The 27,900-nt window shown below is 33.6% G+C and overlaps 1 protein-coding gene across 2 annotated transcripts in view; it reads right to left on the bottom strand.

Moving 5' to 3' along the window:
- Positions 1-24,525, bottom strand: part of LOC115889888 (dual oxidase maturation factor 1) — an 84,493-nt gene extending 59,968 nt beyond the window's left edge. The window contains exon 1 of one of the 2 annotated variants that reach the window (XM_030909979.1): positions 24,392-24,525. The gene's annotated coding sequence lies outside the window, so the exon portion shown is untranslated. Of the gene's footprint in view, positions 1-7,089; positions 7,426-24,391 lie in introns of those variants that run through there. The other variant, XM_030909978.1, reaches the window with a different exon arrangement.
- Between the last annotated feature and the right edge of the window lie 3,375 nt (positions 24,526-27,900).

The following is a 27,900-nucleotide window of genomic DNA, read 5'->3' as shown; positions in this document are numbered from 1 at the left end:
ACGACCACCTAAACGTTGGCAAGACAGTTGGCAGTCAACCTCGCAAGAGTTTCTTAAACGAGGAGGAACTAAACAGGCGATACGCCTTCTAAAAGAAGGCATATAGATACTGCTCTGTCTGATTTTTATATTTTTGTTTTACATTGCATTCGAATGTTATCTACACATTTTCAGCCTTCGGAAAACACTTTGGAGGTGTTAATTAAAATTACACCTTTGCGCTCTTCTCAGCGCCAGGTGGCCAGGAACTGGAACTGCTGGACAGTACCAGACTGTACCGTACTACTCCGGACTGTACCTTTGCTTTTTAACTCTAAAATACAATCGGTTTTGAAAATATGAGCCTTCAGAAAACTCTTGCATGTTTTTGTACCCGGTTCATGGACAATTAGTTAAAACAGTATTAAAATTCGACTCTATTAAATACAGGATGTCTCAGAAAGAAAGCGAAACACCCGTTTTAGTGGATAAATCGTTAGATATTTTTATAAAAAAAGGTTCATATAAATATGAAAAATATATAATAAATTGGTGGCTATCCAATCTAATTAATACCACAAAAGGGTTGCGATAAGGATGCAGCTTATCTCCTCTGGTCTTCAACGCTTACGTCGAAGTAGTCCTTAGGGAATGGAAGACGAAATGTCAAGATATGGGAATACCCATTGAGAACAACACACTATTTACCCGGAGCTTTGCAGACGGTCAGGTCGTGATTGCGCAGGACTCATACGATCTGGAGTTCATGACTAAGAGGCTTTATCAAGAATATAAAAAATGGGGACTTCAGGTTAGTCTAAAAAAGACGGAATACTTACCTGTCAATTCCAACGCTTGTTTTGAAGTCTTCATTAATGATAACGTCCAGATTCAACAAGTAGATAAATTTAAATACCTGAGTGCTACTATCAACAACGAGGGTTTGGGCAAAGAAGAAATACAAACCCGAATTCAGAAGAGCAAACAAGTTATTGGATGTCTTAATAGCCTCTGGGGTGACCGAAACTTGTCTACAACAACTAAAAAGAGATTTGGAAGAACATTGGTGGAGTTAGTTCTTTGCTATGGTTCAGAGCTATGGACTCTGAGTGCAGACGCGAAGTTGTAGAAATGGACCACCTTAGAAGAAGCGCAAGTATATCTAGGTTGAAAAAAATGACAAACATCGAGGTCAGACGTATCATGAATGCATCGGAGGAAACGGTACTAGATCGGATTGAAAAATCCAGCTTAAAGTGGTTTGGACCACATGTTCTGCGTATGCCAGAGAAGTAGTAGTGGCCAAAAAAAGTTTTTCAATGGTCTCTCCAGGGCAGAAGAAAGAGAGATAGACCTAGAAAATCCTAGAACGCTAGACGATGTGAGTATTTGGACGAGTGAACGTTTGGAAACCTCAAGAGTTGATTGGCATATTTAGAAAAAGCCTTTTTTACGAATAATTTGGTTTGGTAAATATTGAAATCGCAATCGTAGGTAACAGTCGCTGCGATTTAAAAATCGTAATAGCAGTTTTGCTCATCTGTAGACCAAATAGTAACCATCAATCATCTATATGATGTGTGTATCTAGGCGACTCGAATGTTGTTACATTTCCATCATAAAAATTCAAAACATACTCTCGACACAAATCTAAATGCATCGACTCAAAGTGCATTCGAAATGCTCTATTTAACTTTATGGTCGTTGTTCCTTTCTCTGGACATTACACTATCATATCACGTTAACGTTACATACGTTTATAAGCGCAGCTATTATGCAAAACCATAATGCATTCGGGTTAATTATGCTTAAAGAGCGGGTAAGTTTGTGCAACGAGCCATTTGATTCAATTTATTAAAAAATTGTTTGTTTTAATGGTTATTTTTATTTGGTGGAGCTCCAGTGGCGGCGTCAAGCACTGATTAAAATTTAATCTCTAAATAGCCATTCCTGAGAGATATATTATTATCTTCTAATATACAGAGTGGCTCGAACTGTATTCCGGAAACTTCGGGAGCATATTCTGCATATAAAAATTAGTAAAAAAGTTCTTATAAATGTATGTCCTAAATTGCTTAGTTTCGGAGATGTTTTCCATAAAATCAATAAAATGAAAAATATACGAAATAATATACATGTACTGGTTTCTTTCGAAAATCGACAACTATGAAACTAATATGATCCCTTCCCCGACACAAACGGTACATTGTGAGACAGGAAATTATAGAGAGACACAAGCCCTATTACATAGGATACAACATTTTAATGAACAGTGCTTTCCATAAAATCAATAGAATGAAAAATATACGAAATAATATATATGTACTGATTTCTTTCGAAAATCGACAACTATGAAACTATGATCCCTTCCCGGACACAAACGGTACATTGCGAGACAGGAAATTGTAGAGAGAAACAAGTCTTATAACATAGGATACCACATTTTAATGAACCGTGCTTTCCATAAAATCAATAAAATGAAAAATATACGAAATAATATACATGTACTGGTTTCTTTCGAAAATCGACAACTATGAAACTAATATGATCCCTTCCCCGACACAAACGGTACATTGTGAGACAGGAAATTATAGAGAGACACAAGCCCTATTACATAGGATACAACATTTTAATGAACAGTGCTTTCCATAAAATGAAAAATAAATAGATGAGATCAATGTGTTGCCGACAGATTGCCCAAGACTTGTTTATTTGGTGCGGCTAACGCAAAAAAGGACAGAGTGTAGATGTTTCATTTTTATTTCGATTTTTTCCAAATAATTCCTGAAGTAACGTCAATATTTGGATGAAAATTGGTGTGTGGGAGTTTTTTGACATGAGAAATTTGATTTTGATGCAATATGTTAAAATTAATAGAGCGGTTTAAACATCTAAAATGCCTTAATTACTATTATATTTTTTAATTATTCATTTGGTAATTAACGGCTATGATATAACTAATTTAATTGTTGCAACATATAGTATAATTTTATCTTTGTTCATTACCAAATACATTTTGTATAGTCTTTTGGTTTTATAATTTAATTTTACACATTATGTCAAATATGTCACAATATGAATAGATGCTATAAAATATTCTCAAAAACTCAATGATACACATCATTCATGTCTTCGGCAAAATCTAAGTCTCTATTCAACTGCCAATCATTAAATTAATCGAAGATGTCTGTCTATTGTTTTGTAATTGTTTAGGAAAAGCAAAAATAATAGTTTCAAGCCCGTTTGACATGTTGTAAAAGACCATAAAGTTTGAAAATTAACTATTTTTTGACACACTCTTTATTTATTAATTATAATACTTACTTATAGGTAATAAAGACCAAATCGGTAGAGGTTTACGATACTTTAATTGAATATGAAAAATTTAACTGCAATTATTCTCAGAATATTTCAGTAATACTTAACATTATTAGCTAGTACAAACTCCAAAAACTATTGTTTAATTATTTATTTTATTGCCTTTAAAAACAAACAAAACCTTAATTAATTTTTTGTAATTGATTTAATTCGGAAAAACCATGAAATTAATTACAATTTTAAAACAAGCAATTACAATAATAACGAACTGAAAACATTCCGATCAATCAAAAATTGTTTTTCAAGAAATAGTAATGTCGTAACAAAAACCAAACAAAATGAATGTTGGTTTAGTTCTAAAACCTATCACTTTGATTTGAATAAATTCGTTTTTTTTTTCATACTTTTATTATAGATGTTGTTCTTATGAGTGCTTCTACCTCTTTAGGAGCATTTTTTCTAAATATCCTCGTTTGTAATAATCTTCTCTGTAACATCTGTAACCTCTCTCTTCATATCGAAGAATATCTTACTTTCTTCTCAATTTTTAGTATAAAAAGACAGAGAACTTTCAGTCCGTTCCAATTCTGTTGGAAAGCATTGCAATTTTATACCTTGATCTTAAATTGTAACTAATCTGATAAAACATTTTATTTCTTCTCGCACGTTTTTTTATTGCTTCTATTTTTGAACATTTTTGTATTCCTTTTCATAAGTTATTCGGGATTTAAATGGAAGTAGTTTGGATATGGCGTGTGTCGCCTCAGCCTGAATATCTGTTGGTAATTTACTTATTTCGTTTAGAGTTATTTCGGGCTCCAATTCAATCAGCAATCGACACGAAAGAGAATTAAAAAATGTTGACTCAAAACTGACAACTAAATAGACAGCTTTATTTATTTGTCAAATTACATAGAAACCAACGCCCACCCAGCACAATATTTTTTCTACTTGTAATAAATTTCTTGAAATAATAATTTCTCAATATTTTTGAAAACATAACTCGCTATGGAAAAAAAATATTGTTTTATACACGACAATAAAATTGCATTATTGTCTCCCAAAAGCACTCTTTCCATTCCTCTTATTTCAATAATGTTTCTGAGCATTTTGATTACAATTGGGACCCAATTTATTTTACCAATTTACATCTTATGTGATATTTTTAAGAAGAAGAATCATGGAACAGGAAGAATTGTATACTAAGTGTTTCAAATTCCAGTCTCATCTTTTGGAAGACGAAGTCGCAAAACGTTAAGATCTGTCTTGCGCAGATAGGAAGGCTTCCATAGAGGAGAGCTCAAATTAGAGCATACTAAAGTTGCATTTCAATGAGCCCTATAATAAGCTATTTAATGATTGAACTTATCAATAGTATTGTGGGAAATATGACAGAAAACTTAAATTTTCGAGTTTTGCTGTTATTTTTGAAGAGTTTACTTTAATAGACTTATAGCTAGGCCACATATACGAGCCCTAACAACTATATGTTGGGACAAGGTCATATTTTGGAATTATTGCCCTGGTTTTTCAAAATGACTGAAAAATATATGTTTAATTTTTTAAATATAAACATAGCCATATATCCTAAACAACTTGACAATATTTTTATGAATTTGTAAATCAATCCATATTTACAGTAGCGGATTTTGTTCATAAAAGGACAAATTTGCCTGACAACTAAATGTTGGGACAAGTATTTTTAAATAATTAATATCATAGGCGGTTTTGCTATAAACGTCACAAATGTCGCAAACTGTTTATTTCAGCATTGACAGCTTGTAAGTGACTCAAATACTTTGAGTAGTGAGACTTACTGTAAGTAATTTAAATTTTTTTAATTTTCAATTTTGTTAATTTAATCCAAAGTAATGGTCCGTGGAAAAGCTACAAATCAAAAACTACGCGAAATGATCATTCGTTAATACAGTACGGGAAAAACAATTCGAAAAATTTCTGATGATTTAAGTATTCCAAAAACCATGGTCTTTAATATAATAAAAAAATACGGCGAATCTGACAGTGTAGGCGTTGGAGGTAAAAGTTCGGTAAGGCCAAAAGTTCAGGAAGTTCGGGAAGGCCAAAGTTATCTCAGAGAGATTTACGAAATTTAGTAAAAATTTGCAAATCTGTGAGAAGAAGTACTCTTCGCGAAGTAAAAGTAAATGGAATACTGTAACTGGATTAAATATATCAAGAGAATGTTGCCGAAAATATATCCATAAATGCGGTCTGGGGTTTTACAAGGTAAACTTTATTTTGTGTGGATAATCAATTACCTGAAGATTATTGATACAAATTCTTATTTAGGCCAAAGAAAAACGGCTACTGACAGAAATTCAAAAGAAAAATCGCTACAATTGGGCAAAATCTAAATTATCGTGGACACAAAATGATTGGAATAAAGTCATATTTAGCGATGAGTCTAAATTTGATGTTTGCGTTGGAGATCATCGAAAAAGAATAATACGAAATAAAGCAGAAGCCTTTCATAAAGATTGCTTAAAGAGGGTTGTTAAATTTCCTAAGGGGATTATGGTTTGGTAACCTCTTGCATGTCAGCAAGAGGTTTGAGCAAATTAAATTTTATAGGTGGCACTGTTAACGCCCAAAAATATCAATATATACTTGAGACCTCACTTTTGCCTAGTGCTCAAGAATTGTTTCCGAACGAAGACTATATTTTTCAACAAGATGGAGCATCGTGCCATTCAGCAAAATCAACTAAAAATTGGTTCGGTAATAATAATATAAAAGTTCTATCCTATCCTGCAAGTAGTCCGGACCTCAATGTTATAGAAACTGTGTGGTATAAAATGAAGCAATATTTAAGAAACCATCCTCAACGAACAATTTTTGATTTGCAGATAAAACTCCAGGAAATTTGGGATAATTTTTCTCCTCAATCCAATCTTTGGTAAATACAATGCCATTAAGAGTTCAGGCAGTTGTTAAGGCAAAAAGGTGATGTAACTCCGTATTAAACAAATTTCTTGTTGTGCTGTCCCAATATATAGTTGTCAGCAAATTTGGTTTGATTTTGGCAAAATAAGCTATTATCAAAAGCGATTTGTTTGCAAAGTTATAAAAATATAGTAAAATTGTCTATATCATATTGTAATGTTTGAATTTAGAATAATAAACAAAATAAATTGAGTCGTTTTAACAAATTACTATTTTTATTGCAAAAAATGACCTTTTCCCAACATATAGTTGTTAGGGCTCGTAGAGAAGATTATTTGAATACTGTGTTGCTCACTAATTTCCTGTGTGAAGATGTTGAAAAATCGTTTCTTCGGTAAATGGAAAAGAATGAAGTCTTGATGTGACTACAATGAGGAAGATTGAAGCCTTTGAATTATGGTTATATTGGCGGATGCTAAAGATACCTTTGACGAAGACAAGTTAAATGACTCCGTATTACAATGCATGAACCAATGATAATAAAGAGTAGGAAATCCGCATATTTTGGACATATTTTCAGGAACGACAAATACCATCTACTACATCTTATCACCAAAGGTAAAATTGTAGGGAAGAGAGGCCGAGCACAAGACCGATGTCGTGGATAAGAAACATAAAGGATTGGAGAGGAAGTACGAGAACTAGATTTTTTTTTCAAATTGCTTCCAGTACACACTGGAAGCAATTTGAGAAATAGAAATAGAAAGAAATACACATTTCTTTCTACTTAATCTCCAATGGTATTTAATAAATTATTATTAATTAATTTATTTATTTATGGTAGGTATTATTTGAATGTAATCATATTTTTATTGAAACAAAACTAACCTCTATCCAAAATTAATAAAAATCATCCAAGCTCACTGCATTTTTTCCTGAAATAATCCAGTTTAACGACCATGCACTAAAAATTGTTATTACCGCGTCAGTCAAACAGGAAACGACAATGTAAACAACTTTTAATACACCGTACTACACTTAGGAAAAGTTTCTAGATATTAAACACACTAAAAACCGAGTTGTACCGGAGGTAGTACTGCCTGAAAAAGTTTGACGTGAGAACGAAAATCGGTACCGGATCACGACGTGAAACCGCACCACACACAGCCTACTTAAAAACGGTGCCGCGCTCGTAGCAGGAACAGCCAACAAAAACAATCGAGATTCGCTTCTTGAGTCTCTCAGCTGGTCATGATTGGCCTGCAGGAAGGGGCAACGTCGATTCAAGGCCACGGAACTGGCGTTGCCGGTTTTATTGTACCGTCGACTTGCGGTAGCAGGAAATGTATAGTAGTACCAGGGATGGTTATTTAGTGATAGGAGTATTTGGGCCGAAAACTAAATACACCGAATCAATGAGCACCTACTTCGGCGTCCTTCAGGCAGAAATTTACGCTATCTAAAGATGCCTACAACTTATCTTAAGTAGGAACTATCGGAAACAAGAAATAGTATTCTTATCCGATGGTCAAGCAGCCTTAAGAGCGATCAACTCAGTAACCGTCACTTCGAAGTTGATCAAAAAATGCCTAGGGAAACTGAACAAATTATGGAAAGAAAATAAAGTCCTCCTATTCTGAATGCCAGTCCACAAATGGATAGAAGGTATTAAAAAAGCAAACGATATAGCTAAGGAAGAAGTGAACACTCCATTAACTGGACCAGAGCCGTTCTGCTTCCCAAGTGAAAACCAAAGTAAAGCAGAACTCATTTCTAGCTTGGAATGGGAATTTTCCAACGGTCTAAGACACTCGAAGAAATTTCTCAGGACTTACGACCGAGAAAAATCAAAGTTTTTCTTTGATTTATGTAAAAGCAACCTGCATGTCTAAGCAAAATCTGTTCCATTCTCGTCTTTCCTTACTGCATTCCAATTGTTTCCATCGATACTCTAGGGTCAGGGGTACTACAAGATGAGGACGGTATAAAAACAATCTGAAAGATCTTATTTGATGATACGAGACGGTCCTCATTGACATTGTCGGTCCTATACAACATCAAAACCATTAGTTCCCAATTGCCCTTTTGGAGGAAAATCGGTCGATAGTAGTGTTTGTAGCTTTGCATTTGTAGATGCATTGCTGAGTAGAGGATTAAAACGATGTCTCTAGAGCTCATAAATAGTATTAAAGAGCATAGAGCTTATGAAAATAAGATAGTCTTAGTCTCTTCTAATTGTAAATTTTAATGTAAAAGGCCAGAAGCTGGACGGCCGGTACCGAATTAGCAGCTAAATCATCATCACAGCTTATTCACTACCAGCTGGTCTTCTTTGCTTGTTTATGAGTTTATTCGAGTTTTACCTTCTTAAACACGTGTGTATTAGACAGGGTGGTCCGAACTGTATTTCGGAAACTTCGGCAGCATATTCAACAGATAAAAATAAGTAAAAAAGTTCTTATTAAAAATGGTTAGTCTCGGAAATACAGGGTGTAGAAGTTTAATTTTTATTACGATTTTTTCCAAATCATTTCTGAAGTAACGTCAATATTTGAATAAAAATTGGTGTCTGGCAGTTTTTTGATATGATAAATTTGATTTTGATGTCAGTATGACTCCTATTTGTAGAGGACGCCACCTACATGTGTTTTAACTGTTTTGAAGAGTAATAACTTTTTTTTACGTAAAAAGACACAGAGATGTATATTTTTTGCTCTGTAGTTTTTATACAGGTACGAACAAAATTTATTACACTTCAAACCAGTTAAAAAACATGTAGGTGGTGCCCTCTACTAGTAGGAGTCATATTGGCATCAAAATCAAATTTCTCATATCAAAAAACTCCTAGATACCAATTTTGATCCAAATATTGACGTTACTTTAGAAATTATTTGGAAAAAATCGAAATAAAAATGAAACTTCTACACCCTGTATCTTCGAAACTAAGCATTTCAGGACACATTTATATGAACTTTTTTACTTATTATCCTAGGCCAATTAATACCGTATGATCGAATAAAAACGGCGTCAGCAATGGCTATGAAATGAAGATCGCTGTCATTTTATATGTAAAATTATATGGGAAATGTCATCGATCGTCATTTCCAAGCCAACTGGACGCCTTTTTTTTAATTACTATCATACGGTATATAACCAACATAAAATATTGTATCATATCTTGTTATATTAAATTTATAGAACCTTTCTTATTACTTTTAAACAATGTGGCAGCGTTGGTTTCAGGTCTTCACTGTAGCTCGACCTTGCATATGGATAAGTAACCGGAATCAATTGATAATTGCATTTGTATTTTTAAATTTTAATTAATTTGCTCTTTGTTTTTAGAATGAACGGCATCAAAAGTACTTTGTGTAGCTTTTTCTACATCCTGTGTCTTGTTTAAAAAAACAAGAAAATAATTAAATATAAAGTGGACGTGGGTAGATATTTTTTGATTAAAATTCAAATTACGTATAGTGCGTGAGTCATTTTGTAACCTACTCAGTAGAATTCCCTGTCAGTGATTTTGATTGATTTTATAGCCTCCGTACTGGCCAGATTTGTCACTACTTGGCCTTACACCGGCACCAGTGAAAATAAGAATAATAAAAAATGGTATGGGGTTGGTAGTTTGTAGTTCAAATATGGAATAAACATAATTAAACATTATTTTAAACAATATGTATGTTATATTTTCAAAAATGTCTATATCTATGTCCTAAAAAATCCTATATGGGTATTTTGCCACTGCAACAATGTGTTATATTTTATTCAAATACAGTGAGTTCGGCATTTTAAAAGGAATATTTTATATCAACAATTGTGACATTTGATAAAGATGCCATTAAATAAATGCTAACAGTTTGCACTATACAGGCTGTCCGAAATTTGGGGATGTCTACCCATATATCGGTAACTGAGATATGAATAAGAGCTATTTGATCATCGTTACATTTTCCTTTATATAAGATGGCGAATTTTCAAATAAATCCAGGAAAAATTAAAACAATTTCACAATATTCGTTTTTTTTTCAAATTTTTGATTTGTAAAATGCATGTTATTAATCAAACCGCATCTTGATATCTTCTTTCAAACCAAAGATATTAGCAAAATTATAATAAATACCAAAAAATAAGCCCTTAATTACCTTATTGTTACAGTACGGTATCAGTAGCCCTCTTGATTATGCCCATTCTAACAAAAAATAAGATAGAAACAGTTAGTTTAAAATTTTAAAATCGACGAAATACCAGAATACCATAATATCAGAAGTATTAATATGTAATAATTAAGATATTAATAACAGTGAACAAGAAACGATGATTCAGTGAAGTCATGGTAGGCTTTGGAAAAAAGTTGCTTTTCGCGTAATAGTATAAACGTCAAATTGTAATTAAATCAACATTTTTCTTTTTCAGTTTTAGCAGCGTTTTTTTATCTTTTAATTGCTTTTTCAAAATGCCTTTATTATTTGAAGTAGTTGAAGTTGTTGGCATGCAAAAGCAATCAAAAGATAAAAACGCTGCTAAGACTATCAAAATGTTGTGAACTCTGTATAATAACAATTTGACGTTACGAGATACAACCGAGAGCTATTCTTAGTGGGACACCCTGTACAGGGTGGGTCAAATTCGACGCTTTTAAATGGAAACACCCTTTTCTATAGGAGATAGACGAAAACTAATATCGGTATCTGGAGCTCAATTTTCATTAAAAACATGATTGTGAAAACCGCACATCAATATCTGTTACCGTTTCGGAGTTACGGGGTGTTTTTCAAAAATGTGCATTTTTAACAAGTCGCTGTAACTTTTTTGCTATGGAAAATTTTGTATTTTTATGAAAACATTTCCAAAGCACCTTTTTATGTAGAATTTAATGGTTTAAGTATAATTTTTTTAAAATTAATAATTTAAGAGTAATCAACAGTAAATTTGATTTTTTATTTGGGACACCCTCTATATTTTTAATTAACTGAAAAGAATTTAAAATTACCTTTCCAAAAATATAGCACACTTGATATTTTGTTATAACTCCCTTCAAAATATAGAATATTTAAAAGTTCGCCACTTTTAACTAGTAGGCTTAGGACCCTTTATTGATGATATACTCTTAATGGAATTCGAAAACATAGTTTTCCAGCAAGACAACGCACCGCCTCAGGACGCTGAAGTTATCAGCAAATTTTTGCAGCCAATTTCAAGAATAATTGAATAGCTAACCAAGATCCCAGCCGTTGGCCGTCGAGGACGCCTGACTTAGTGCCCATGGATCTAATCCTATGGATATATTTGCGGAAGAATAAAGGTTGCTTATTCTTCCGCAAGAATTAGAAAAATATTCTAGACAAGAATTAGAAATACTTAGCAGTTATGAGAGGGTATCTTTCACCCCAACTGAGTTAATGAATTCCGCGAGAAATGTTCAAAAACGGCCCCGTCGCGTCGGTCCATAACAGCAGACGGTCGATATGTCGAACACCTGTAGCAAAATCTCATGTCTTGGTTTGCTATTTATTTGTATTGTTATTAGATATAGTTTAAATGTGTTGATGTTGGTTAAATATATTTTAAATTGTTATAAAATTCTGCATCTCTCATAGCAAATATTATTTTCGTTTTAATTGATGCTCACAGCTAGAATTTTTTTTGCATTACAGCCGGTGCCGTTCAAAGCCTACTTATTTAAAGCGGGCGAATTTTTATATACTCTATATCTCGAAGAGGAATCGAGCAAAATATCAAGCATGTTATACTTTTGGAAAGGTAATTTTAAATTCTTTTCAATAAATTAAAATATACAGGGTGTCCCATATAAGAAATCAAATATTATGTTGATAATTCTTAAATTATTAATTTTAAAAAATTATACTTAAACCATTAAATTCTACGTAAAAGGTGTTTTGGAAAAGTTTTCATAAAATTCAAAATTTTCCATAGCAAAAAAGTTACAGCGATTTGTTAAAAATGCATATTTTTGATAAACACCCCGTAACTCTGAAACGGTAACAGATACCGATATGCGGTTTTCACTATCATGTTTTTGGCAAAATTAAGCTCCAGACACCGATATTAGTTTTGTCTATTTCCTATAGAAAAGGGTGTTTCCATTTAAAAGCGTCGAATTTGACCCACCCTGTACAATAATACAGAAGCAATGATAATAGTTTTATATACATAGATTTAATTAGATGACTAGTAATGATTCAAACAATCATATTTTCTTCGAATCTTGCACAGTCAGTGACATATTAGCGCTTGTTAAAATATCTTGAAGGCAAACTTAAAAATTACACCGCTAATTTAAACGTCTACACGTACTTAGCCTGTCATAATTTTGAGAATATTTGCAATAATTATTATAATAACGTCGCTGTCACCTTACAGCCATTATACGTTTCTCGCGCCAGCGATTTAAATGACAGACATTCACTCTAGTTGGTCCTATCCGCACTTATCCGCAGGCATAATTATACGAAAATAATTCTTCTTTTTTAATTATTCTGCTCAAGGTTTAATTGTTTTATGAATAACCGTTGTGGTATATTAAATTTAATTTTAGAGATTTGTTATATTACTAGCGTGTACCAGCGACTTCGTTCGCGTCGAATTAATCATTTGTAATGGTGATGATTAAAGCTCGGATTTTAGGACGTTAAAAACTTGAAAAAAGGCAATACTTTAAGGCTGTAAAATTTTAGTTTCAGGCAAGTTTAGGCAAATAGCTAAAAATGCTTCATTTTGACAAACTAACATGTACATAGTAGTAAATTATTTTATTAATTCAAAATAACTCTTAAATCAAAACAAATGTGAAGAGCCTAAAACATACAAAGTTTCATGGAAATTCAATTTTGTTGTTGAAACACTGAATTTGCATAACAAACCAAGTGTTTTTCCAAATCTTCTATCGGTTAAAATCAGTTTATATGACGAGAAGGACCTTTCCACGTCGCAACTTGTTGTAGGGCAGTACTTGAAAATAGACAAGTCACCGGGTTAATCGATGTTAGCTGGATCCCCATCCAAGGCTTTTGAAATTGTACGTACCTTAGAAGCACCTGGATTTTTTTGGCAAATATTTTTGCATTTTTCGTATTAGGGCCACTGCTCCTGGAGCTTTCTTCAAGCACTTTTCAACTTCATCAAGTATTTTAATTGATTCAGTCAGTGGTAAGCCGAATGTTTCCAGTTTTATATACTATCCGTCAGCACCTTGAAATGAGCTTTGATATAACACAAATCCGAATATAGCACTCCCGAAATTAATACATTCGCGATTTCATCGCTCCTGAATCTTTTCAGTCGTCGATAATGCAATTTTATTGTCGTGTATAAAACAATTTTTTTTCATAGCGAGTTACGTTTTAAAAAATATACAGAAATTATTATTTCAAGGAATATATTAAGAGTAGAAAAAATAATGTGCTGGGTTGGCGTTGGTTTCTATGTAATTTGACAAATATATAAATAAAGCTGCCTCTTTAGTTGTCAGTTTTGAGTCAATATTTTTTAATTCTCTTTCGTGTCGATTGCTGATTGAATTAGAGCCAGAAATGGTTCAAAACGAAATAAGTAAGTTACCAACAGATATTCAGGCTGAGGCGACAAACGCCATATCCAAACTACTTCCATTTAAATCCCGAATAACTTATGAAAAGGAATACAAAAATTTTCAAAATGGAAGCATTTAAAAAACGTGCGAGAAGAAATAAAGTTTTTAACCTATCCTCGCTCTTAAAGTGTCATTTAATCTACCCTTGCGGATAAAGTACTATTTTATCTACTATTTTTGATAGATATAAGGCAATTTTATCAGTTGCTATGGTAAAGTATTTTTTTGACTATATTATTTTTTATATAAGTATTTAAAATAACGTTAATATCAAAATTACGAGTAACATCAACCTATTTTTTCTTTCTCAAATAAAGGAATTTTCTTACATTTGTAAACTAAATAGGTAGGTATTTAAAACTTTAAAGGTTTTTGTTTAAATTAAATAATCCTATTTTTCATAATATTATAACCTGTCTGTAATGTTTTATTTTTTGATTTATTATACATATATTTGAACGTTATAAACGCGTGTATTAATATTAATACAATTATGTTAAATATTGGATTTTTGGGAAAACATCGATTCATATTTCATATTGGCGAGTATTTTTTCATTAAAAATGCGCACCTGCTCTTTCGATATCGATATCGACGTAATACTCACAGTGCTTGCCTATTTTAGGTATTTTTTTAAAAATTTATAGGCGCTAAAATTCGGTTTAGGCGTATGAAGTCAGCTTAGGCATTTAGGCAAAAGCAAATAGATCTCAAAATACTTAGTTTTTTCTAAAACGCATTTTTGTAAAAGTTTTTTTTATTTGCCTGGACCCAACTAAAAAAGCATTTTGCCTAGAATCCGCGCCATAGTGATGATAAAGCAAAGCAAGAATTTCCATTAACATACGAACTAGATAAAATTTTCTCACATTTATGTCAGCATGAGAAAAAACAATATGGCGATATTATTATATTGGTAATATTTGAGGGGTAGCTTCATCTCGTTGGAATTTGACTTTCGAAAAATCCGTTTGCCAAAAATAAGCTTCTTATGTCAAGCAGTTTAAGCAGAATCGTGGTTAAGAAATTACCCAACTCTTTGGAACACCCTGTATGATTTTTTAAAAAATTTCAAAATATGTAAAAAACCCAAATAAATTATGCTTGTCCAAGCGTTTTCCCGAAAGACTAACCGTTTTTTAAATAACAAATATTGTAATATTTGAGGGGCGTTTTCACCCTCTTGGAATTTGAGATTCGAGAAACCCCTCCTTATTGAACCTCTACACCCCACAGTCAATCCGTTTGCCAAAAATCAGCTTTAAACGTCAAGCAGTTTAAGCAGAATCGTGATTACTCAATGGTCATATTTTATGAAACACCCTGTATAAATTTATAAAAAATCTTAAAATATGTCAAACAACAAAATAAAATATATGTGTTTAAGAGTTTTTCCGAAAAACTCACTGGTTTTTAAATAAAAAATATTTTAATATTTGAGGGATAGTTTCACCCCTTTAGAATTCGAGTTTCGAAAAATCCCTTCTTATCGAACCTCTATACATCCTAAAGTCAATCTGTGTTCCAAAAATCAGCTTTTTACGTCAAGCGCTTTAAGCAGGATCGTGATTAATCAATGACCAGATTTTTCGAAACACCCTGTATACATTTTTATAAAATCTTAAAATATGTAAAAAAACAAAATAAAATATACGTGGTTAAGCGTTTTTTCGGAAACTTGGCCGTTTTTAAATAAAAAATATTGTAATATTTGAGGGGCGGTTTCACCCTCTTGGAACTGGAATTTCGAAAAAATCCTTCTTATCGAACCTCTACACCCTAGAATCAACCTGTATGCCAAAATTGAGCTTCTTACGTTGAGTGGTTTGAGCAGGATCGTGATTAATCAGTATGTCAGTCACTTAAGGATTTTATATATTAGTATAGATGTTGAAAATGGATGCCTTTCTTTGAGGGAAATAGAGGAGTTCCTCGTTTTACGCGGTATATTTACAGGGTGGCCCATCGAAAACGTTCCGCAAGGCATAACAGCCAGGGTATTTTTTTCGAAAATCCAAAAAAACGTCAATTTTGTTTGTGAGGGGGACAACTTTTGCTCCAAAATGATTGCAAAATCTTCAACCCTCTAAGCGGGGGGTGTCATCCCTCAACTTTTTTTCAAATGGGAAGGGGGGGTCAAGTGGCGTCGCAATGAAAAGAGCTTTCTATTCTTTATATTTCCCCGCTTCGTTTTTAAAAATCGGTCGAGTCATTTTGAAAATATGAAAGACTGAAATTTGAAAAGTACTTTTTTTGCAAAAAACGCATAAATTGAATTAATTAAACTTATCTTATTAATGAAGAAAATGCTGAAAATGTTGCCCGTCAACCTCCATACAGTAATACAAATTATTTTCAACCCGTTCTAGAACATTCTGAAGAACTTGCGGGGTCACTTCGCAACAAACATCAATAATTCGTCTCCGCAGGTCTTCTAATGAGGCGGGTGGAGTGTTATACACTTTACTTTTTATGTGTCCCAATAGAAAAAAGTTTAAAGGAGTCAAGTCGGGTGACGGGGAGGCCACTCAATTGCACCCCTTCGTCCTATCCACCGAACGGGAAAGTTATTGTTTAAATAATTACGCACATTTTGAGAGTAATGTGGAGGTGCACCGTCATGTTGAAATATTAGTTCCGCTTCAACGTATCCAGGATTGTTCTCTATGATGTCAGTTAGGGCTGGGTCGATGGTATTTTCTAGTAAATCCAAGTACATATCATCTGTTAGATTTCCAGGAAGAAAAAAAGGACTCACAATAGAATTTCTATAAATACGAGCCCACACGTTTAATTTCTTAGGGTTTTGTGTGTGCACTCCGTGAAAAACCCTGCGGTTGTCCTCAGACCAGTACCGACAGTTGTGCCGATTAACTACACCTTTCAAAAAGAAAGTACACTCTACCTAACCTGATCGTTCATCCTTGTGGCAAGTGAAAAAATGCGTAAATATCTAGAAATAATAAGAAAAAACCAGCAAATTGGTCGAAGGAATTTATCCTTATCATTTACTCTGATAAATGTTTAAATAAACTTTTCAAATTTCAATCCTTCATATTTTCTCAATGCCTCGACCGATTTTCAAAAACGAAGCGGGAAAGTATAGAGAATAGAAAGCCCTTCTCAATGCGGTACCACTTGACCCCCCTTCCCATTTGAAAAAAATTGGGGGATGACACCCCCGCTTAGAGGGTTGAGGATTCTGCAATCATTTTTGTGACAAAAATTGTCCCCCTCACAAACAAAATTGACGTGTTTTTGAATTTTCTGAAAAAAAAAAATACCCTGGCCGTTATGCCTTGCGGAACGTTTTCGATGGGCCACCCTGTATACGCGGTTTTATTAATTCAGGTTACGAATGGAGTCTTCCAGGTTCTTGAGTTCTGCTTTAAGTCGGATTCCACTGGGGAAGCAGAACAATTTCAAACGCTACTGTGACGTCGCTTTTGTACCGTATGGTATTATGAAAATAATACAAATGAAATGAAAACATGAAAATCCTACGAACATTAATAAACAAAATTTCAAAAAAATAACGGAGGAAATTCCTATGGCGACGTTTCTAATCTTGAGGACGGCTAACTAACAATTTACCGCGAAACCTTCAGACCTTCTTGCTATCAGTCTAAAGGCTAACACAATTAAGGTAATACGAGAAAAATAATATAATTATATGGCCTTAGGTAGGTACCTACGTTGCCGGCAAATCATACGCTTTAATATTAATTGTGTTCGAGCTCATCGCAGGCAGCGTTTTACTTGATTGCGCTTCTAGGTGAACGGTGACCATGGGATTTTATAACGCTCAGTGATAATCGTATCTTTCTGCTTATTTTTATCATTATTCTCATAAAAAAATTGTTTTATATTAAAACTAGCGTGTACCCGCCACTTCGTTCGCATCGAATTAATCATTTGTAATGGTGATGATAAAGCAAAGCAAGAATTTCCATTAACACACAAACTGGATAAAATTTTCTCATATTCATGTCAGCATGAAAAAAAAAACAATATGGCGATATTATTATATAACTTAGTAATATTTGTGGGGTAGTTTCATCTTGTTGCAATTTTACTTTCGAAAAATCCGTTTGCCAAAAATAAGCTTTTTACGTCAAGCAGTTTAAGCAGAATCGTGGTTAATCAATTACCCAATTTTTTGGAACATCCTGTATAATTTTTTAAAAAATTTCAAAATATGTAAAAAACAAAATAAATTATGCGTGTCCAAGCGTTTTCCCGAAAGACTAACCATTTTTTAAATAACAAATATTGTAATATTTGAGGGGCGTTTTCACCCTCTTGGAATTTGATATTCGAGAAACCCCTCCTTATCGAACCTCTATACCCCACAATCAATCCGTTTGCCAACAATCAGCTTTAAACGTCAAGCAGTTTAAGCAGAATCATGATTACTCAATTGTCATATTTTATGAAACACCCTGTATAAGTTTTTAAAAAATCTTAGAATATGTAAAACAAAATAACAAATAAAATATACGTGTTTAAGAGTTTTTCCAAAAAACTCACCGGTTTTTAAATAAAAAATACTCTAATATTTGAGGGGTGGTTTCACCCCCTTAGAATTCGAATTTCGAAAAATCCCTTCTTATCGAACCTCTACACCCTAAAGTCAATCCGTTTTCCAAAAATCATTTTACGTCAATATCGTTAAACGAGTCAAGAAGTCTATTACTTCGAAATAGATATCTTCATCTTTTTCCATTTCTGTCTCAGCAGCTTCTACCATTTTTGGATGTTCTTCTCCATTTAGTAAATTATAATTATGGACAATATAACTATGTTTTCCGGTCCTTTCCACGGTAAGTCTGTTTCTTCTTGACCGATGAACAAATCCATCGATGTAATAGGTTCTTTCGGTTGTGGCCCTTGATGATGGTAAATTTAAAATATGTCCAGAGCCAACATAGCCATTTTAGAGCTGGGCAAATGAAAAAGAATAGAGCGGAAAAAAGCAATATTTCCGATGATACCAATCTTGCAGTAATATTACGTAATAGTACCAGAATTACCGGTAATATTACCGCGGTAATATTACCCTTTACATCACTATTCGTGCCATAAACTTTGGTACGAGTGATATTGGAGATGGAGAACTAACGTCTGTAAAACCGTCTAAGGTACAAACAAACAAACAAACAAACAAACAAACAAACAAACAAACAAACAAACAAACAAACAAACAAACAAACAAACAAACAAACAAACAAACAAACAAACAAACAAACAAACAAACAAACAAACAAACAAACAAACAAACAAACAAACAAACAAACAAACAAACAAACAAACAAACAAACAAACAAACAAACAAACAAACAAACAAACAAACAAACAAACAAACAAACAAACAAACAAACAAACAAACAAACAAACAAACAAACAAACAAACAAACAACAAACAAACAAACAAACAAACAAACAAACAAACAAACAAACAAACAAACAAACAAACAAACAAACAAACAAACAAACAAACAAACAAACAAACAAACAAACAAACAAACAAACAAACAAACAAACAAACAACAAACAAACAAACAAACAAACAAACAAACAAACAAACAAACAAACAAACAACAAACAAACAAACAAACAAACAAACAAACAAACAAACGCAAACAAACAAAAAACAAACGGCTTCATCAAACAAACAAACTCACAAAACAAACACAAACAAACGAAACGGGAAAGAACAAAGACTTGATAAACAGGCAAATGATAACAGAGATAATACTAAACAAACAAACAAACAAACTAACAAACAAACAAACAATCAAACAAACAAATAAACAAACAAACAAACAAACAAACAAACACACATTACAAATAAACAAACAGGTTAACAAACATATTAACAAACAAAAAACAATGTTCTTAATTAAAATCAGCAAAAAGCGGTTTACGACATATAGTACTCTCCAGTAAGTATGCTTTCAGAGCTTTGCGAAATGCGGGAAAGAATAAAAGCGACTTGATATTCAGGCAGATGATTGTGCATTTTTTGGCATTGTACAATATTGAAGCATTAACTAGTTCTGAGCTCGGGGTTGGCAGATAAAGATCGTGCTCCGCATTCCTAAGTGGATAGTTATGAGATGGCCTTTCGGGAATAGCAGATATTTGCTTGCGGATTAAGCAAACGGATTCAAAAATGAATAAAGAAGGAAGAGTCAGTATTTTGAAATTTATAAAGAAATTCTGGCAGTGAGTTCTACTGTTCAGTCCCAATAAATATCGAACTGCTCTCTTTTGAAGTCTGAAAATACGATCAAATTTTGTTGCGCAGCAAGTACCCCAGAACGGAAGGGCATAACGAAGATGTGACACAAAAAGGGCATAATAGGCTATTCTAGAGGTTGAAAAGTTAAGTTCCTTAGAACTGATCTTAGCGTAAAACAGGCAGCGCTTAGTTTCTTTGATAGAGCTTCGATGTGAAAGTCCCATTTTAACGAGTTGTCTACAACAAGTCCTAAGAATTTCACAGAGCCCACGACGTAAATAGTGGTGTTATTAAGTACAAAAGGTTGTATAGTACTTTTATACGACAAAACTTTAGTTTTTGATAGGTTGAGGCATAGGAGATTAGAATCGCACCAAGATTTAATGGTGCGTAAGACACTGGATATAGTATCATATAGTGCCGCAACATCTGGGCCACTCCAAGTGAAACTAGTATCGTCCGCAAAGAGGCAGATTTTACCGCTAATGTCTAGATTTGCAATGTCGTTGATAAACACCAGAAACAAAATAGGGCCAAGTACTGAACCCTGAGGGACACCACATTCTATAGGCTTACAAGAAGACATAGACGTATCAATCCTCACAAGCTGCCTTCTGTTGCCAAGATATGACTTAATAATAATTTATTGACTAAAAAAATGAAACTAAATTATAATGACTTATACTATATGACTAAATTATAATGACTTATACTGGCTTTTATCGAAGCCCTGACTCTGTATAAAGAGTTATAACTCAAACCAGGGGACACAATGCCAAATCAGTCGTTTTAGACGCTGATTCTTAGACTGTGTCACAAGTTTTGTAATATTACGTTATTCATATTGAATACAAAGAAAGTGTGCGCTTGAAGACATGTCTTGATATCGTCGCCCAGTCACGAGTATGAGGTATAATCACTTAGAATTTATATACCAAGTCATACTTGGTTTCGTTGTCAGTTAGAAGCAAATTTCCATAAAATAACTGTCGACCGTAGCCTTCCATGATTGCTCAAGCATTAAGACGCCCACCCTGACACTATCCGAGTGATTTTTTCACGTTCTTGACGTGACTGGTGTCCGGCAGAGCGTGAACAATCCCGCTCGGACTTTATGTAATAAAGTACTGTTTATTCAAACGTCGTACCACATTTGCTTCGTTTATTTTAGTAATTAGGTTAATTTATTAAAGTAGGCTTTATAAGGTTGTTATTACGGGAAATGCAGTACACAGGCTTGGTTCTTTACAGGTGGAATACTATTTAGTTGATAGTGCGAAGATTTTTTACTATTTCCAATACAGTATTATTTGTTTGTTATCTTTTGATTTCAATATAGTCTATCGGGTGGTACATCGTCGTTGGGAACATAGAAAATCCCATGTAAATTTTGAACTGTTCAAATATTGGTTCCCCTGTTGAGCCAAGTCGTACAAAGGTCTTTTAAATGTCTGCATATACTGAATACACATGTCAAATTTGAACAATTTTGGAAAAGACAATTTTAAGTAATTTAAGAAAAACTTCATCTATTTTTAAATTAAAACTAAATAGGTAACAATGCAACACTAGGGTATTTTGCCAATAGAAGAGAACCTACAAAATAAAATTGTTACTTTTTTAAACACCATTCAACAGAAACCAATTTGTCAGCGGTATTTTACTAACAAATCAAATTTGCTTTACTGACAAAAAAGCAATGGTTGTAAAGCCCCATACTCACACTTCGCTACTTCGTCCCTTCGCTTCGTTACTTCACTTCGTCCCTTCACTTCGTTCCTTCGTCCCTTCGTTTTCTTCCTTCGTCCATTCGTTTCGTCGATGCGATGGTTCGTCTACGCGATTTTGGAAATTCGTCGATTATGCAACAACACACCACAAAATAGTTACGTCACTGCATTCTACGTGAAAAACTGTACGGGACACCGTTTTCACCTTTTTGATAAGTTATTAGATAACTTATCAAAAACAATAACTTCCCCTGTCTGTTTCTCCAATGGACATTGTGCTTTTCCCTGACCCAGAGTTTTAGTGCACTACGGGCCATACATTTGGGTATTCCCAGTATTGGCTCTGGACCAAGATAGGATGCCGATGATCCCTGCCTAGCTAGCTCATCGGCTTTTTCGATGCCTTGGATGCCGCTGTGGCCCGGTACCCAGAATAATTTAATTCTGTTCCTTCGTGCCAGAGCTCCCAGTTCACCTAGGCATTCCCAGACGAGTCTCGACAATACCTTTGGGCTCATAAGCGCCCCAAGTGCCGCCTGACTGCCTGAGCATATATTGATGAGCTTACCTGAATAAGCTCTTCTATTGTTTTCTTATCTTATAGGTATCATTATAGGTACTCTGTATTTACGAATTATATATGATAGTAGGTTTAGTAGGTATATTATTTATTATTAACAAAATGTTGTTCTGTCAGTTGATGGCTCCTTGAAAGCAGGAATCGAGACCTAAAGAAATAATAGCGGGAGGTAGCCTTAAGCACTGAATTTAGTACTGCCATTAGACGAATTAAAGGTCAGCGAATCTGACCGGCCACAGAACAACAACAAGCGGCCGCGCTTTGCGGACGTAGAGTACTACAGCAGTACCGACCGTTGGCCTTGGACGTTCCTTTTTAAATTAGCTGCCGGCGCTGGAGGTCGATCGAGATCCGATTGTGCAACCACCAACGAACACTACTTAAACTTGATCGCGATTCCTTTATTTTGTTCGATTTTTTTATAATTCCATTGAATGATTTGAGAAAATATACGAAAATTCCGTTTTTTAGTATTTGGAGGAATTATTAATCAATGTAAACGGTCAATGTAGTTTGAATACAGGGATCATATTAATTGGTTCTCTTTAACAAAAAATATTTAAACTTTTTTTTTATTTTTTAATGAAATAAGCGAACTATATCGACATTATTAGTATCTGCGCTCTTTGAAAATTTGTTACATCTTTAAGAATTCAAGTTATTTGAGAAAATCTACAAAAGAAATATTTTTTCTGTTTTTCGAAACATTTAACACCAAATATCTCTGGAACAAAAGGTGTGAATCTCAAAAACGATACCGTTTTTGTAAAGTACACATTCAGCGCTACAACATATTACGAAATAAGCAAAATCGATTTTCCAATTTTTTTCGAAAACATTCCTCGGTACCCCCCTGTCGATTTTATCAAAAACCGTAGAATTGAATGCTGAAAACCGTTTTCCGATATCTCTAACAGATTTCGAGTTATTTGAGAAAATCTACAAAAGAAATATTTTTTTCTGTTTTTCGAAGAGAGATAGGTAAAAGATGATATAATACAATTTGATAGACAATTAAATTGTGCGTCTGATTCGCATTAAATATACAAGGTGTTCCATTTAAATTAAAGAAGTTATTGCCGTTTAAAGCTAGTAATTATTTAATATAAATTTTTGACACTCTGTATAATGTAGTATAATTTTTATTATTGCAACATATCATCTGATCAATAGATAATCTTCAGTAAATATTTAGTATTAAAATCTTTGATACCCTTGGAGAAATGGAGCCTTAAATTTTTTACTGCAATTTCACAAAATTGAAAATATTTCAAAAACGGTAAGGTTTAAATGTGATAAACCTTAATAATTAATTTACCTTTATTTCTATCGTAGAATCTAAAAATAGAATAATATACAGGGTATTCTATTTAAAAAAATTCAACTATAATATTATTTACTTATTTGGGACACTCTGTATCTTGTAAAATTATTTTTAAATTGTAGCTCTAATAATCCTTCAAACGAATCCAAAACTTGTACAACAATTTGTAGAAATCTAATCGTTTAGCTACAATACTCTGTGTCGTATGTGGTGAACAACCCTGTATAAAAAAGATTGATTTTTATGACAGGTCCTTGACAGGACATATGGCTGTCAAGTGCTACCTGATCAAACTCAACCTGTGTCAAAGAAGACTTTACTGCAAAGTCTGCGATAAAAGAGGATTCGACACAAAAGAGCCTCTGAATAATGATAAAAAAATGAAACACATTGCTGTATAAAAACATTAGACAAAATATAAAATAAAAAGATGAAAGAACTAAGACACTTATAGTATAAATTAAAATAAAAAATAATTGAAATTAATAAAATTGATGGCATAACTTAAAAAATGTAAAATCTCCGATTTAATGTTAAATATTTGTTAATTTTAGCGACGGGTATATTATTTCAATCTCTCGGCATTTCCCCATGACTAAATTCATTACATGCTTATTGTCATAAATATCACCTAAATTGTTGTTTGCTCTTTAGATAGCGTGACAACGGTCACGACTCGAAACCGCAAATTACTTACGCTCAGTTGAGATTTTTCCCAAACAGGTCGCTTTTTCTTAAACAAATCTCCTCAACTTTCTTTATTTGCATATTGCTTGTTGGTCGTCGTTGTACGCTTTCTTCTCTGTTATACGCGCACTATCTTCAATTTCTTCTAAGTGTCGATTTAACTGCGTCAAAACACCGATTCCGGTTAAATTACAAGAGTGAAGCGACGTTTACTGAAGTAAGCGTTTGGACGAGTGACCGTCTGGTAAGTCCGTTGGTCGGACTTACCAGAGTCCCTTAAGGGATAAGAGTCCCTTAAGGAATAGAGCAAAATGTATTCATATAGTATGGTATTCTATATTGGTCATTTGTTGCAACAAAACCATTTTATACAGGGTGGAATCCGAATTCCGGAAACTTAAACTCCAACATCAAATTTCTCATGTCAAAAATCACCCAGACACAAATTTTCATCCAAATATTGACGTTACTACTTGACGTTATTACTACAGAAATAAAAATCGAAATATAAATAAAACTTCTACACCCTGTATCTCCGAAACTAAGCATTAGGACATACATTTATACGAACATTTCTACTTATTTTTCTCTGTAGAATATGCTGCCGAAGATTCCAGAATACAGTTCAGACCACCTTGTATACAAATAAAAACCTTATTATACAGTGTGTCCCAGAAATAAGTATTTTAAGGGGTGGTAGATCGCAAGTGCAAGTATTTTAAGAGATAAAAGAAACACATTTTCTCTCTATCGTTTTTCAAATATGTCCAAAATAACGGAGTTATTTTACTTTGAAAACTTCCAAAAAAAAGGTTTTTTTGATAAAATTTTGAGAACCATCCACTGGATCTTTTCTGGGTTTTCTTACTTGTAAATTCAATCTAATACCTATGTAGCCATATTATCAAGAAATTATGGTTTTTAACTAAAAACCAAAAAAAAAATTCAAAAAAATTTTCAAAAAATTCAAAAAAATTTTCAAAAAATTTTTTTCACGTAAGAAACCTCATAGGCGTGCGTCTGGGGTTGAACTATACTACCAGTTAAAAAACTTGCACTTATTTCTGGGACACCCTTTATAAAACAAAAGTAGATACCAAAGATTAACAAACCAAATGTAAATAGATAAATATGTTAGCCCGACACTTATTTATTAAAAAGTTTGGTGTCTTCAAAATTGAATGGTGTCTTCAAAATTGTAAAAAAAGGATTATATTTCTATTTATTCTATTTTGCTTGTATATGTCGGTCCAAAACAAAGTAAAAAAACATACTTTAAATTAAGGCTGTACTTAAACTGCCGTTAATAGGTATGACGTCGTTGATGTGACGCACTTGACGGCTTTATGAAATATAGGAATTATATAAGGACCAACCAAAGTTATCCAACCCACCAAATAACCAACTTAACCAACGCAACTAACCTCGACACTGATAAAAATTTTTAAAAAACAAATATAAATTAGTAAAAACCAACCAACCCCACCAAATAGCCAACTAACCAATGAATTAACACCCTCCAAATAACCACGCTAACCGACCCGTCAAATAACTAAACCAATCCAACCAAAAAGAGTGAAACCAATACAATAAGAATACGCTATAAGCAAAAAAAAATATAAAAAAGTGTTGGTCAGCGTGAGATTTGAACCCCGGACCATTCGCTCACGAACCTATAGCCTCAGCCACGGAGCCACAGGTGCTCTTGCAAAATGCTTATGGCTAGGCATTACTTTCCGCCGACATGAACGACGTCACAATATCTATTAATGGCATTTTAGTAGGCTACCGTTTAACGGCTGTTTAAGTACATCCTTAAATTAACGTATCCTTTACGGCTGCTAAGGCTAATCTGGACGAAGCCTACTTTATTTACGAGGAATCCGAACCGCGGTCTTCAGCCATATCATTTTCAATGGCCTACCAACTTGGCGAGTGTCTAAATCGGCTCTTACTCACGAGATATTCGACCTCGAACCGGTGGGCGTGAATCAGACCGACAGCACGATAAAATTTCCAGACGTTCACCCATCCATCCACTCGCATCGTCTAACGTCGCTTAACATCTGAGCTGGGTCCTTGTTCTGGATCAAAAGAGCCTAATATACAGTAGTATACGGTTAGTCCACCTTTCCTTGAATGTCTATTGTTCATACCGTTGTCAAGCGTCGACAATCTTGGCTTTCTTTTAATTTTCCTTCTTATTGATCAACTTACACACTCGCGTCACTGAGATCAACGCCCATCAATGTTCTTGTCTTCGCGCATTCCTCGCGGTGTCACAGATGACGTCAAAGATGACGCGACAAGGTCACCGAACAATCGAACACAGATCGACGGCAGAGACAAAAGAACGTCGAACGTCGCGTGTCTTCTGTCACACTTCTTCGCGTTCGTTCATCGAGTGGGCGACGCGATTTCGATTTCGAAATTGGACCCGGCCTACTGCGATAAAACCATTAAAGTTATAGACGTTCAAAGAAATAGACTTCTCGATTGCAGGATTCTGTGCAATCTGAAAGTCCTGATTTCCGTAGAATCCTACAATTTTCTGTCTCACAATGTATCGTATATGTCGGGGAAGGGATCATAGTTTCATAGTTGTCGATTTTCGAAAGAAATCAGTACATGTATATTATTTCGTATATTTTTCATTTTATTGATTTTATGGAAAGCACTGTTCATTAAAATGTTGTATCCAATGTTATAGGGCTTGTTTCTCTCTACAATTTTCTATCTCACAATGTATCGTATATGTCGGGGAAGGGATCATAGTTTCATAGTTGTCGATTTTCGAAAGAAATCAGTATATGTATATTATTTCGTATATTTTTCATTTTATTGATTTTATGGAAAGCACTGTTCATTAAAATGTTGTATCCAATGTTATAGGGCTTGTTTCTCTCTACAATTTTCTATCTCACAATGTATCGTATATGTCGGGGAAGGGATCATAGTTTCATAGTTGTCGATTTTCGAAAGAAATCAGTACATGTATATTATTTCGTATATTTTTCATTTTATGAAAGAGATAAAATGGAAATAAAAAGATTTTCAGAGATAAAATGGTTCAAGTCCAAAAAAGTATAAATAAACATTCTTAAAAAAAGCCACAGTTGTATTTTGTGTTACTTTAGCTTGAAATTATACAATTTAAACTATAATAAAGCATTTTGTCAAGTTTTCTTTTCCAGCTTGTTTTATTATAATTAAGTAGCATTAAAAAACTTTAACGCTCATTTTCTCCATAATTATCTTCTAGGACTTGATCCAGTTCACTTCTGAACTCCTCATATGTCAAAAAAAGTCTTGAAACTTGGTCAGAAAATTTTTTTGCAGCAAATGCAGATTCTGTAGGGAAAATGAGGAAACAGCAGAAAAAAACTCCTTAATTTTCTAATGTGACGTTATGGATTCGAGGGACACCATCATCAACTTTGCTTACACAGAAGCAATTGGAAATCTAAATATTTTAAAGTCTCTGGGATTAAACATTAGTACCTGGTGGCATGCAGGTGA

The sequence above is a fragment of the Sitophilus oryzae genome, unplaced genomic scaffold (genome assembly GCF_002938485.1).
Source record: "Sitophilus oryzae breed Bouriz unplaced genomic scaffold, Soryzae_2.0 scaffold_857_pilon_pilon, whole genome shotgun sequence".
Classification (NCBI taxonomy): Eukaryota; Metazoa; Arthropoda; class Insecta; order Coleoptera; family Curculionidae; genus Sitophilus; species Sitophilus oryzae.
This window is presented reverse-complemented; position numbering and strand designations above follow the sequence as displayed.